Genomic DNA, 14,682 nt, shown 5'->3' with positions numbered 1-14,682 from the left:
CCTATGGCTCCTGCCGGTTGCCGTAGCATCGACGTGTAAATCGATATTAACTATTACAACATGGTCATCTCATACATCCAATATATCACATAACGTCATTGGCCATATCATATCACAAGTATACCCTGCAAAAACAAGTTAGACGTCCTCTAAGTTGTTGTTGCATGTTTTACGTGTCTACTATGGGTATCTAGTATGATCGCGTCTTACTTACGCAAAAACCACAACGGAGATGTGAAAATTACTACTTAACCTCTCCAAGGACCGCCTCGGTCAAAACCAATTCAACTAAAGTTGAAGAAACCGACACCCGCCACTCATCTTTATGCAACGAGGTTGCATGTCAATCGATGAAACCAGTATCTCGTAAGCGTACAAGTTATGTCGGTCCGGGCCGCTTCAATCCAACAATACCGCCGAATCGAGAAAAGACTAAGGAGGGAAGCAAATCGAACATCACCGTCCACAAAAACTTGTGTGTTCTACTCGAGATAACATCTATGCATGAACCTGGCTCATGATGCCACTGTTGGGTTACGTTGCATGGGAAACAAAAAAATTCCTACACACACGAAGACCTATCATGGTGAGTCCATCTACGAGTGGAGATTAGATCTACATAACCTTGTAGATTGCACAGCGGGAAGCGTTAAGAAACGCGGTTGATGTAGTGGAACGTATTCACGCCCCTTGAACCGTCCCACGATCTGTTTCGATCTAGCGCCGAACGGACGGCACCTCCGCGTCCAGCACACGTACAACTCGACGATGATCTAGGCCTTCTTGATCCAGCAAGCAAGACGGACAAGTAGATGAGTTCTCCGGTAGCGTGATGGCGCTCCGCTGGTGGTGATGACCTACTCCTGCAGGGCTCCGCCCGAGCTGCGCAGAAATCCGATCTAGAGGTAAAACTATGTGGAATAGGCTAGAGTTGCACGTGGCAAAGTTGTGTCTCAAAAAGCCCTAAACCACCACTATATATAGGAGGGAGGGGGAGGGGCTAGCCTTGAGAGACAAGGCCCTCAAGGTGCACCGGCCTCCAGGAGGAGGAGGACTCCTCCTCCAATTCGGTTTAGGAAGGAGGAGTCCTCCTCTTCCTTCCCACCTCCCTCTTTCCTTTTATTTTTCTTATTTCCTTTGGTATTTTCTTATGTGGCGCCATAGCCCTCTTGGGATGACTCCACCAGATCACTAGGGACTTGGTGAACCACCCAAGGGCCTTGGGATCACTCCCGGGTGGGTGGGCCCCTCCCGGTGAACACCCGGAACCCATTCGTCACTCCCGGTACACTTCCGGAATTGCCCGAAACTTTCCGGTGACCAAATGAAACCATCCTATATACCAATCTTCGTTTCCGGACCATTCCGGAAACCCTCGTGATGTCTGTGATATCATCCGGGACTCCGAACAACATTCGGTAACCACACATATAACTCAACTATACTAAAACATCATCGAACCTTAAGTGTGCATACCCTGTGGGTCGAGAACTATGTAGACATGACCCGAGGCACTCCTCGATCAATATCCAATAGCGGGACCTGGATTCCCATATTGGATCCTACATATTCTTCGAAGATCTTATCGGTTGAACCTTAGTGTCAAGGATTCATATAATCCCGTATGTGATTCCCTTTGTCCTTCGGTATGTTACTTGCCCGAGATTCGATCGTCGGTATCCGCATACCTATTTCAATCTCGTTACCGGCAAGTTTCTTTACTCGTTCTGTAATACAATATCCCGTGACTTACACTTAGTCACATTGCTTGCAAGGCTTGTGTGTGATGTTGTATTACCGAGTGGGCCCCGAGATACCTCTACGTCACACGGAGTGACAAATCCCAGTCTTGATCAATACTAACTCAACGGACACCTTCGGAGATATGTCTAGAGCACCTTTATAGTCACCCAGTTACGTTGTGACGTTTGATGCACACAAGGTATTCCTCCAGTGCGAGTGAGTTATATGATCTCATGGTCATAGGAACAAATACTTGACATGCAGAAAACAATAGCAATAAAACGACACGATCAATATGCTATGTTCATAGTTTGGGTCTAGTCCATCACATGATTCTCCTAATGATGTGATCCAGTTATCAAGTGACAACACTTGCATATAGTCAGAAAACCTTGATTGTCATTGATCAACTGGCTAGCCAACTAGAGGCTTGCTAGGGACATTGTTTTGTCTCTATATCCACACATGTATCTATGTTTTAATTCAATACAATTATAGCATGGATAATAAATGATTATCTTTAAACAAGAAATATACTAATAACTATTTATCATTGCCTCTAGGGCATATTTCCAACATCGCGTCCCAGAGGAGTAGACTGGCACTGCCAAAGAGGCAATGATCCAGGCTGAGCTGATGATGTAGCAAACAAAGGAGGTGTTCGAGGCCAGTAAGTTGGCGTACGACGCCAGCTCGGCACTCCAGGCGAACATCCGAGTAAGTTCCATTGTAAGTTATATTCCAATTGAATCTTGTCAATCTTCTTTCTTTACACTTTACACCCACTGGGGTTTCACCGCGTAGTAGTTTGTCTTTTACTCCAGTGGGGGCACGCTCAGTGAACCCACTGGGTGTAGTCCCGAGGCTGCTGTTGAATGCTTGCATCAGCAGTAGTCTGTAGTTTGAGAGGTATGCGCTATTTTGACTCAGCCAGGCCGGACCTGGTCGAGTGTGTTTGCATACAGTGGGGGCACTCTTAGTGCACCCACTGGGTGTAGTCCCTGAGACCATTGTCGAGTGCTTGCCTCGGCAATGGTCTATGTGAGAATCAGTAGATGTTTTACCCGGGCCAAACGGGTCTGACTGAGTAGTTTTGTATCCAGTGGGGGTACGCTAAGTGCACCCACTGGGTGTAGTCCCCGAGACTAGTGTCGATCGTTTACGAAGGACAGTAGTCTTAAGAACCTGGGTGGGTGCGGTGGGCTGCTAATTGGTCGAATGACTTGTATTTTTTCACTCAAAAGTAGAAAAATAATTGTGTTGAATGACTTGTATTTTTCCACTCGGAAGTAGAAAAATAATTGGGTCGAATGAAACTTATTTTTCCACTCGGATGCTTTTCAGAAAGCTTGCGAGATTGGGTCGCAATATACCCAGATGGAATCTGAGAAGAACCAGCTGCAGCTGGAGTATAATGCAATGAAAAAGGTGCTGAAAGACAAGGATCTAGTCCTTGCAAAGCTGAAGGAGAAGTCCGAAGCTGATGAACTGAAGCTTGTGGACTTTGACAGGTTGATGGCAAAAAATGAGAAAATGAAGAAAGAAAGAGATGAGTGGGCAAAGAAGCTTAACTCTATGGTAAAGAGGGGAAACGCCATAGAGAGTTTTGTAAAAGATTTCCTGACGAAGATACTTGCGCCCCTCATTGGTATGTTCTCTTTGACAAGTGAATCTTTACACTTTTCGTCGAATGACATGCAGTTGATGCTTCATTTTTCTTCTTCCATAGAATTTTGTCTTGACTTCGAGAAAGAGACCTTCGAGGTGGAGCCATACTTGGACCCCATCAAGTTTCCTGTTCCTGATGACTTGGCCATAAACATGTATCGCCTCAACTCCCTCCTCGTGAAAGTTCAAGGATACCTCACTCGATTGCGAGCTGCTATGGGAGGAATCGACAAAGAGATGTGGCCTGAAGATACGTTCCTCGTCGACCTGGAAGCTGTGATGGAGCGCTTGGGTCAGGTTCCTGAGAGAGTCCAAGCGTGGAAGAAATCTGATGCTCGGTGCGGAGATGATGTTACTCTTTCACTCGTCAGGGTCCACTATAAGGAGGCGAGGGAGGAGAAACTAAAAATTCTCCAAGTAGCAAATACCAAGAAGCTCCAGTTCGAAGATTTTATGGAGACCTTCATCAGTGCTGCGACTCGCATTGCTAATGGAATCAATCTCGATAACTTTGTCGAGCCAGCAAGTCCCGGAGGTCCTTGAGAAGAAAACTGTTGTTATTCGTAAAAACTTTAAATTTGCCTCGGTATACCGAGTGGTCGATGTATTGTTAAACTTCGTTCTGGTGTTGAACGAGAGTACTTTATGGCTGCGCGGATAACTTTGATCCATGTTGGGCTTTTTGAATCTATCTTCTTTTGATATTTGCAAGATTTGTTTGGTTCCCTTTGATTGAATAGATTGCTATTCATTCAGAAAGATGTTTTTTGACTTAGGCGATTTGCTCGCAACTAAGTTTCCGAGTGTGAAGTCTTTTTTTCCACTCGGGCTATATTTTTACTTAGGTGAATCGTGTTCAGCTAAGTCCCCGAGTGTGAGAATTTTTCTTCACTCGGAGTATGTTTTTGTACTTAGGCGAAGACTGGTTCGCAACTAAGTGCCCGAGTGAATAGTTTTTATCCACTCAGAAGAATTTGTTAACTTAGGCGAATCTTCTACGCAGTTAAACCCCCGAGTGTGAGGATCGCTCTTCACTCGGAGTACATTTTTGTACTTAGGCGAAGACTGGTTCACAACTAAGGGTCTGAGTGAATGGTTTATATCCACTCGGAAGAATTTGTTTAACTTAGGCGAATCTTGTTCGCAGCTAAGCCCCTGAGTGTGAGGATCGCTCTTCACTTGGAGTATGGTTTTGTACTTAGGCGAAGACTGGTTCGAAGCTAAACACCCCAGTGAATAGTTTTTTTCCACTCGGAAGAATTTGTTAACTTGGGCGAATCTTGTTCGCAGCTAAGCCCCCGAGTGTGAGGATTGCTCTTCACTCGGAGTACGTTTTTGTACTTAGGCAAAGACTGGTTCGCAACTAAGCACCCGAGTGAATAGTTTTTATCCACTCGAAAGAGTTTGTTTAACTTAGGCAAATCTTGTTCGCACCTAAGCCCCCGAGTGTGAGGATCGCTCTTCACTCGGAGTACGTTTTTGTACTTAGGCGAAGAGTGGTTCGCGGCTAAGCACCCGAGTGAATAGTTTTTATCCACTCGGAAGAATTTGTTAACTTAAGCGAATCTTGTTCGCAACTAAGCCCTCGAGTGAGAGGATCGCTCTTCACTCGAAGTAAGTTTTTGTACTTAGGCGAAGACTGGTTCGCAGCTAAGCGCTCGAGTGAATAGTTTTTATCCACTTGGAAGAATTTGTTAAGTTAGGCGGATCTTGTTCGCAACTAAGCCCTTGAGTGTGAGGATCTCTCTTCAGTCGGAGTACGTTTTTGTACTTAGGCGAAGACTGGTTCGCAGCTAAGCGCCTGAGTGAATAGTTTTATCCACTCAGAAGAATTTGTTAACTTAGGTGAATCTTGTTCGCAGCTAAGCCCCCGAGTGTGAGGATCGCTCTTCACTCGGAGTATGTTTTTGTACTTAGGCGAAGACTGGTTCGCAGCTAAGCGCCCAAGTGAATAGTTTTTATCCACTCGGAAGACTTTGTTAACTTAGGCGAATATTGTTCGCAGCTAAGCCCCCGAATGTGAGGATCGCTCTTCACTCGGAGTAGGATTTGGGCGTGTAGCCATTCGACCGGAATCGACAAAAATTGAAGAAGTTATGACTTTGACAAGCAACTTTATTCATCAAACTTCATCTGTTACATCATAGACCAGTGATCAAGCATAAAAACGCTTGAGCAGATCCACATTCCATGCACGCGGTTCATCATTCCTCTTCTGGAGATTGTAGAGTCGGTAGGCTCCATTGTTTAACACCTTGGTGACGATGAAAGGCCCTTCCCAAGCAGGAGCTAACTTATGAGGTCGTTGTTGATCCACTATGAGTACCAGATCACCTTCATGGAACGCCCGACTCCTCACATGCCTTGAATGAAAACGCCATAAGTTCTGTTAATAAACTGTAGATCGAATCAGCGCCATCTCACGTTCCTCCTCCAAAAGATCCACTCCATCCTGACGTGCTTGCTCGGCTTCAGCTTCTGAATAGAGATCCACTCGGGGTGAAATGTGAAGGAAGTCACTTGGTAGAACGGCTTCGGCTCCATAGACCAGGAAGAAAGGAGTCCGTCCAGTCGACCGGTTCGGTGTTGTTCTCAAACCCCAGAGCACAGAAGGTAGTTCAGACACCCAAGCGCCTGCGGCATACTCAAGGTCTCGCATGAGTCGAGGCTTTAATCCTTGAAGGATAAGACCATTTGCTTGCTTTGCCTGGCCGTTGGTTTGCGGATGGGCGACGGATGCATAATCCACTCAGGTCCCTTGGTTATTGCAAAACGTCTAAACTCGTCTGAGTCGAAGTTTGACCCATTGTCTGTGATGATGCTATGTGGGACTCCATACCAGAATGTAATTTCCTTCACAAACTTGATGGTTGTGTGGGTATCTAGCTTCTTGATTGGTTTAGCTTCGATCCACTTGGTGAACTTGTCGATTGCAACGAGTAAGTGCGTGAACCCACTCTGACCTATCCGAAAAGGTCCGACCATATCTAAGCCCCAGACAGAAAACGGCCAAATGAGAGGGATTGTCTTCACGGCAGATGCAGGTTTGTGAGACAAGTTGGAGTAGAACTGACAGCCTTCACAATGTTCGATGATATATTTGGCCATTTTATTCGCGCGTTGCCAGAAGAATACAGATCGGTATGCTTTGGCAACAATGGTCCGAGAGGACGCATGATGGCCACAGGTCCCCGAGTGGATTTCTTTCGGAATCAGTTGGCCCTCCTCAGGGGAGATGCATCGTTGAGCTACGCCGGTCACGCTCTCTCTTAGAGCTGATCACCCATTACTGTGAAGGCCTTTGACCTGCGGACAATCTGTCGGGCTTCGTCTTCGTCCTCTGGCAGCTCTCACCTTAAGATGTGTGCAATATACGACACTGTCTGCTCGGGGGTAATCACCAAAATCTCCATGATCAGATCGACGACTGCTGGAACATCAACTTTGGTCGGATCAGACGTACTTGTTGGCTGTAGGGGCTCTTCAGTGAAAGGATCATCTTGCACAGACGGAGTGTGCAAGTGTTCCAAACATACATTGCTGGGTATAGGCTTCCAAGTATATCTGATCTTAGCCAATTCATCAGCTGCCAGGTTCTTCAGTCGGGGTACATGATGGAGTTCTAAGCCTTCAAACTTCTTCTCCAGCTTCCTCACTGCATTGCAGTAACCTGTCATGGCAGGGTTCCTGACGTCCCACTCCTTCATCACCTGATTGACCACTAAGTCTGAGTCGTCGTAGACCATCACGCGTCGGACGCCGAGTGAGATGGCCATACGCAACCCGTAAAGAAGAGCTTCATACTCAGCTTCATTGTTGGATGAGTCAAAGTGGATCTGAAGGACATAGTTAAGCTTGTCGCCTTTTGGAGACATCGGTACTACAGCAGCACCGGACCCATTTAACATTTTGGATCCATCAAAGAACATAGTCTAATGCGCCAAATGAATCTGGGTTGGTTGTTGCTGTTCCACCCACTCGGCCATAAAATCAGCCAAGGCATGAGACTTGATGGCTTTCTTTGCTTCAAACTTGATGTCCAAATATAATAACTCCATGGCCCATTTAGCCACTCGGCATGTTGCATCTCGATTGTGAAGGATTTCTGATAGCGGAGCATCACTAACGACTGATATGGAGTGATCTTGAAAGTAACATGCCACTTTCTTTGCTGTCAAATATATTCCATAAAGAAGCTTCTGGTAATGAGGATACCTTTGCTTCGAAGGAGTCAACACTTCTAAAATATAATAGACTAGACATTGAATCTTGTAGGCTTTACCTTCTTCTTCTCTCTCGACAGTCAGGAATGTACTGACGACTTGATTGGTGGCTGCGATGTATAGGAGCAGTGGTTCTTTGTTGTGCGGAGCAGCAAGCACCGGTTGGGTGGAAAGCAGGGCTTTGAGCTCTACAAACGCTGCTTCTACTTCATCATTCCACTCGAATACATCCAACTTCTTCATCAGTCGGTACAAAGGCAGTGCCTTCTCACCGAGACGAGATATAAACTGACTCAATGCTGCCAGACATTCTATAAGTTTCTGTATGTCATGCACTCGCACAGGGCTCTGCATTCGTACGATGGCGCCAGTATTCTCGGGGTTAACGTCGATCCCTCGTTCGGAAACGAGAAAACCGAGCAACTTGCCCCCAGGAACGCCAAAAGTGCACTTAGCTGGATTTAGCTTGATGTCGTACTTCCTCAAATTAGCAAATGTTTCTGCCAAGTCAGTCAGTAGGTCAGAACCTTTGCGTGACTTGACAACAATATCATCCATATATGCTTCAATATTCTGACCGATCTGGTTGAGCAGACACTTCTGGATCATGTGCATGAAGGTTGCACCAACATTCTTCAGACCGAAAGGCATAGTGATGTAACAGTAACACCCGAAAGGGGTGATGAAGGCTGTTTTTATTTCATCTGGGCCAAACAGACGTATCTTATGGTAACCAGAGTAAGCATCCAAAAAAGACAAACGCTCGCACCCAACAGTTGAATCGACAATCTGATCAATGCGGAGGAGTGGGAAGTGGTCTTTCGGACAGACCTTATTAACGTTTTTTAAGTCGATACACATGCGAAGGGAATTTTCCTTCTTGGTAACCATGACAACGTTCGAGAGCCACTCGGAGTGGTAAATCTCGCAAATGAATTTGGCTTCCAAGAGTTTTGCTACCTCCTTGCCGATTGTTTTCCTCTTCTCTGATGCAGATCGTCACACGCGCTCTCTGACTAGCTTTGCCTTTGGATCCACTCACAAATGATGCTCAACCAGCTCCCTGGGTACCCCCGGCATGTCAGTAGGCTTCCATGCAAAGATGTCCCAGTTCTCACGGAGGAACTGGATGAGCTCGACTTCCTATTTGTTGTCGAGTATCGTGGGTATGTTGGTTGGAGCTGCATTGGGATTAGTCGGATGGACGTGCACTGGCTTGACCTCTCCTGCCGACTGAAAAGCAGACTCGAAAGCAGGCTTCTTAGAGCGCATTGGGTCAGCTGGGTCGGCAGTCCTCCGGTACTCTTCCAATTCTACCACGGACATCTGCTGATCTGCAATCTTCGAACCTTGTAGCAAACTCTCTTTAGCTCTCTGTCGACTGACGAAAACAGTGATGGCCCCTTTAGGGCCTGGCATCTTCATCTTCAGGTACACGTAACATGGTCGGGCCATGAAACGTGCATAAGCAAGATGGCCCAGAATAGCATGGTATGCACTCTGGAAGTCCACCACCTCAAATGTTAGCTTCTCTTTGCGAAAATTCCTGTTAGAGCGGAAAACAACATCCAGTCCGATCTGGCCGAGTGACTTGGCCTTCTTCTCTGGTATAACTTTATGAAAGCACATGGTGCTCTCGCTAATACGGGACATCGGAATGCCCATCCCCTTGAGGGTTTCTGCATATAAGATATTGAGTCCACTCCCTCCATCCATCAAGACTTTGCGAAGCCGAATACCTTCGACAACTGGGTCGACCACCAGAGCTTGGCGACCTGGAGTCGGAACAACAGATCGATGATCCGACTAATCAAATGTGATGGGAGTTTACGACCACTTCACGTATGTTGGGGTGGTAGGTACTGCCATGTTGACCTCCCTGTTGATGACTTTCAGTCGATTTTTGCTCTCTACGTCAGCAAAAATCATCAGAGTTGCATTGACCTTGGGGAAGTCATCCTTCTCTTCATTATCTTCTTCTTCATGTACTTTTCCACCCGACTGGTCCTTGAACTCTTGGATCAACAATCGGCATTGTCGAGTGGTATGCTTTGGCAATATCAGGTTGCCTTCATCATCTTTCTTCGTGTGAAAACACACGATTGATCCAAAACATCCGATTGCATCATGGATTTCTTGGGGGTGGAATGGTGCCTTGGCCTTTCCCTTAAACTTTCCTGCTCCCAGGGCGGCTGCTTCTGCTGGGGTTGCATTCTCCACCTTCCGCTTCTGCTTCCGATTGGAATTGGCGTCGGTGTTGTCAACTGCTTTACCCTTGCCGCTACAGAGGCGGTCTTCTTCTTCCCCATTTGCATAACGGGTGGCTATCTCCATCATTTTACTCATTGACATGACGCATGAGCAACCAAACTTCAAATACAGCTCCCGATACCTGACACCTGCCTTGAAGGCGCAAACTGCTTGGTGCTCGGTAACATTCTCCATTGTGTGGTGAAGAGTGGTCCAGCGCTGAATGTAATCGCGCAAGGACTCACTCGGCTTCTGCATCCAGTGTTGTAACTCAGAAAGGCTAGCAGGACGCTTGCAAGTTCCCTCGAAGGTCTTGATGAACACTCGAGCTAGATCTGCCCAGCAATATATACTTGAAGGCTCTAGTTGATTCAGCCATGCGCGGGCCGAACCGTCCAGCATCAGGGGCAAGTGCTTCATCGCAACGTTGTCGTTACCGCCACCAATCTGTATTGCAACTCGATAGTCATCCAACCAAGTTTCGGGCTTGGACTCACCTGTGAACTTACTGATTCCAGCCGCCAACCTGAAGTTGGGAGGAATATTAGCAGAGTTGTGGGGACCCCGACTTACTAGTCGAGAATCGCCGTGCTCAGTGATCCCAGATATCAATGCTCACCGAACACAGATACTGAATAAAGAGTCTTACATCCAAGTACCGATTATTACATCACGTGACCGAAGGGTCAAGTTCACAAGACAGGGCCAAAGGCCAAATCATATGAGTACACTAATAGCGGAAAACAAAGGGGCTATGCGGGTGCCCATGCCATCAAGCCTACACCGACAGACATTCTCACTCGGAAGCGTCCTAGTTCGCAGGGGTGTCTCCGAAGACGTACTCATCTCCAAACTCCGGTCCTTCCATGTCTGGTCAATAACATATCCAGTGGCAAGCCAATGAGTACTTTGAATGTACTCGCAAACAGCCCATGATATAATCAACGAAAGTGAAGGATAACAATATCATGCATCTCTAGTATAACTCAACTGGGTGGAATGATCATGAATATGCATCAAGTTAAAGAATTACTCTTGAAGAACAGGTTACAGATATTGATATATCTGTCGAGGGCTGAACCATCCGGGTTCACCCTATATGCCAAGTCACCAAACTTGGTCATATTATTGCTATCATAGCATCACCTTTCTCACCACCATACACACACACACACACTCACGCACACTTGGTTTAAGCAGAAATATCAGGACGTAGTTTAAGCAGGATTAGCCAACTGTTCTTGACCGTGGACATGGCTATTCGAATAGTTTACACTCTGCAGAGGTAGTACGCTCGACCCACGAGATCCGGGAAACTTCTGTGTCATCCACGACTCGCGGTATATCACATACCCGAGGTAAGTACCCGATCAATGCCTTTCCCCTGACGATACTAGACAAAGAGGTCCACTCGATTGGTACCCGACCCACATGTTGTACGTCTTACGAGCACCAACTCTAGACAGTACCAACCATGCGGGGACCAACGGTGTGACTGGAACTCATAAAAATGGCATAGTCGTCCTACCCGGCACGACCCCATCACGAGAGTGACCATATATCACTCCCGCCACTAGTAATGTGGCTCTTTGCTAGCACCGACCAGAGTAATTAACATAGCCCCGTCCCATAAGGGGTAACATGGTCGTACTGGTAAGGTTGGGACGGTCGACACATCATAAATCTAATCCCATTTCCGAAACCTTACTCACACAAATACCGGGTGCATCACTTCACCAAAAGTGACCACCTAACTCAGCATCACCCTGGGCATTAGTGGCACCCGACGGGCTTTTCATAAACTCTTGATTTATGACAACATCATGCTCATGATAATGCTACTGCTATCTTTACTTGTCAACATGGTATTAGCATGACCCTAAAGGGGTAGAGTCAAGCTCAATGCATGTGCTCCGCGGAGCCTTCGGTAAAATCATATCAAATGATTACCGGCACTTATGATCATATGCAACGGGAATACTTGCTATTCTATCATGCAAAGTAACATATGCTCAGTCATGGTCAAAGGGCTGCTTGCCTTGGTCAGCTAAGTATCCGGGGTCTTCGAGGTCTTCCGCTCCGATTCCCTCGTCACACGGATTTTCTATCGTCGATAAAACAATAAATAAGAAATAGCTCACATAGAAACAGTCCACAAAGTCATTTTAAAAATGTTCCCTATTTTTGATAAATCTAAGATATCATTTAAAAAATATTTTCCTTAGTTTTCTTTGAAGGAATATTTTTTAAATCAACCAAGCAGAAGCAAAACTATTCCATTTTAGTCCTTTTTATTAATATAAAATAGAACAGTTGGTGGAAAAATTCACCAAAGCATATCATTAAATACTACACATTTTTAGAAGAATAATAGTGTAAGAATTATATTTTTACACTAGTCAAATGTTTTTATAAAAATCTTCGAAACCAGGGTTTAAAAGAAAAAGAAAAATAGGCTAACTCCAGCCTGGCTCGGCCCAGAGCTGGGCTGGCCCACGGCCAGCCGACAACCTGCCCAGGCGCGCACGCCGTCAGGTTTGAACCTGACGCGCGGGGCCCTGTGGTCAGTGGCCGAGGCCAGCGCAGGGGAGGAGGTTGGGCCACCGACAGGTGGGGCACACATGTCGGGGTCATCTCCTACCTCCGGCCAGAGAGGAGGAGGAGGACGCCGACGAGGTTGCCGACGCGCTCATGCTCCAACGAACATGGGAATGGGTTTTCCTGGCCCTCACCTACCTGTTGGTGATTGAAACAACGACGGGGAGGCAGGGGTTCGCCGGTGACGAGGAGGCCGTGGCGGTGGAGTTTCGGGAAGTGGTCGAGGGGATGGCTAGAGACACGGAAAAGCTCGGGCGATTTGGGGGAAAGCTTCCTCGGATCAAGGGGGTTAGTTTGGTGGGTCGAGGGGCGCAGGAGCCGTCGTGTAGCCGGAGATCGACCGGATCTCCGAGGCGGAGGGGCCTCGGTCGATCTCGAGCACCGGGGCTCTGCTGGTTTGCTGGGGTGGCTAGGGAGGTACTAGTGATCGTGGTGAATCTATCTGAGGGGTGCTGGAGCGAGGGGGAGGGCTATTTATAGGCCCGCAACGGTGAGCAGATTCGGGAGCGCCGGTGACTCACTGTGGCGCACATGGGGTGCAGAGAGAGGTTGGGGTTGAAACCACGGTCTGAGGACGTGGTATTGGACCGCCCGAACCATCTGCTGCAGAGAGAGAGAGAGAGAGGAGAGTCGTGCATTCGTGGCTGCGCAAACATGGCCGGTTCTGGAGCGCGCGGGCACGCGTCGCGCGAGCTCTAGCCCGAGAGAGGAGGGGCCCTGAGGCTTGCCTGACGCAGAGGTGTTGTCGGGGAAGAGGTTGGACATCTCGGGGGACGCTGGAACTGGCCGAGGGCGTCGCCCCCACCTCGGTGACTCCCTGTAGCGCGCCCAGAGCGTAGATTTGGCATGCCACGGCATGTTGCTGTGCTCTGAGGCACTTTGGACGTGTCTAGCATGTCCTCGCACTTGCTGGGGGTGTGGCTAGCCATTTGATTTTAGTGGGAGCTTCAGCTGGTCAAAGGAGGCAAGAAATACTGGTGTTGTCAGTCATGAACTGAGATCTAAATTGGGGTTTTTGGCCTTTCCACTTTGAACCAGTGAGGGGCCAGATGACTGGGGTTAGATACAGGTGTTGGCCACTTAATCTAAGAGTTTGAAGCAAAGGAGTTTGGTTTAGCTGTGGCTAAGGTGGCTTTTTCCTATCTATCAGAAGGTGTTCGATAGTGGATTTAGGGGGTTGCACCCCATCACTGGTGCTGAGACTTAACAGGTTTGGTTTTGGTGGTAAACCATGGAGTTCCACCAAATTTGAGCTCCAAAGGACAAGTTTAGCTTTGTAAACTTGAAAACACTCGAATATGGCCAGATCTGTTCCTTCCAAAGGGAGTGTGGGCAAACTAAGTCCCACAAATCCCATTTTTGGTGTGGAACCCGCATTTGAGGTATTAGGCACTCCTGCAAAGTTTTAGCCTCATTGGACAAACTTTGCTATGTAGAGTTGCTCTAACTTGATTGTGGACAGACAGAGTTTTTGGGTTATTTGGGGTCCTTATCCACCTTTGATCAAGGTGAAACTTTATGTGGACACCAAACAAGGCTTAGGGATACCACTGGAATTTTCTAGGAATTTATTGAGAATATTTCCTTTGGAAATATTTCAAAATGCCAAAACAGACAGAAATAGCTTTTATAGTTTTAATCAATAAATATAATATAAAATGGGGTTTAAAATCCTATGTATGGAAAATATATGTCCTTGTAATCATCTCTAAATTTAATCAGATTTTTCCAAGGCAGAAAAGTATTTTCCCATGTTGGAATACCAATTCTCGCCTTAGAAATAGACAGGTTATTTAATTAGAAAAATAATCACAAAAATAATTATTTTGTGGTTTTGAAATATAAAGATAGGTAAAACTCAGATTACCAAATTTGAGTAGAAGCACTGCTTGCTATCAAGGACATGTAGTGCAACTCAAGGTGGTTTTACTTTGGTCACCAAAGGTTTTTGGAAATCAATATAATACCAAAGGGATTTAGGGTTTTAAAACCTCACATGATCAAGCATACAAGCATTCAATGTCAATCATGGCACTCACAACATTAGTTTTGAAAAAAGTTTTAACAAGCTCAGAATTTTACAACACAGACAGGTGATAGCAAAAACAGGGTGTGAGAGACCTATCCCCCTTACAAGAATCTTGTCCCTGAGATTCCTAAGCTAGGTGCTAAAAAGGTTTGGAAACTCAGATCGAAGATA

Source organism: Hordeum vulgare, chromosome 5H (assembly GCF_904849725.1).
Source record: "Hordeum vulgare subsp. vulgare chromosome 5H, MorexV3_pseudomolecules_assembly, whole genome shotgun sequence".
In the NCBI taxonomy this organism is placed as follows: domain Eukaryota; kingdom Viridiplantae; phylum Streptophyta; class Magnoliopsida; order Poales; family Poaceae; genus Hordeum; species Hordeum vulgare.
Note: the sequence above shows the minus strand (reverse complement) of the source record.